Below are 202 nucleotides of genomic sequence, written 5' to 3'. Positions count from 1 at the left end.
AATCTCATCACTCTTTGTTTTTTATTTATTCTATCACTATCTTTGAGTTTGTGTGTTTCCTCCTTAGGAAAGGGGAAATCATTTTATTGAAATTGGTTATTATTTCCACTCACATTTAGTTCTTTTTGTTCCACTAGCAACCATTTACATGCAGGCTGAGGAAGTTCTGATATATGGGACACACATATAAATGAATAATTAA

Source organism: Sarcophilus harrisii, chromosome 3 (genome assembly GCF_902635505.1).
Source record: "Sarcophilus harrisii chromosome 3, mSarHar1.11, whole genome shotgun sequence".
Lineage (NCBI taxonomy): Eukaryota > Metazoa > Chordata > Mammalia > Dasyuromorphia > Dasyuridae > Sarcophilus > Sarcophilus harrisii.
This window is presented reverse-complemented; position numbering follows the sequence as displayed.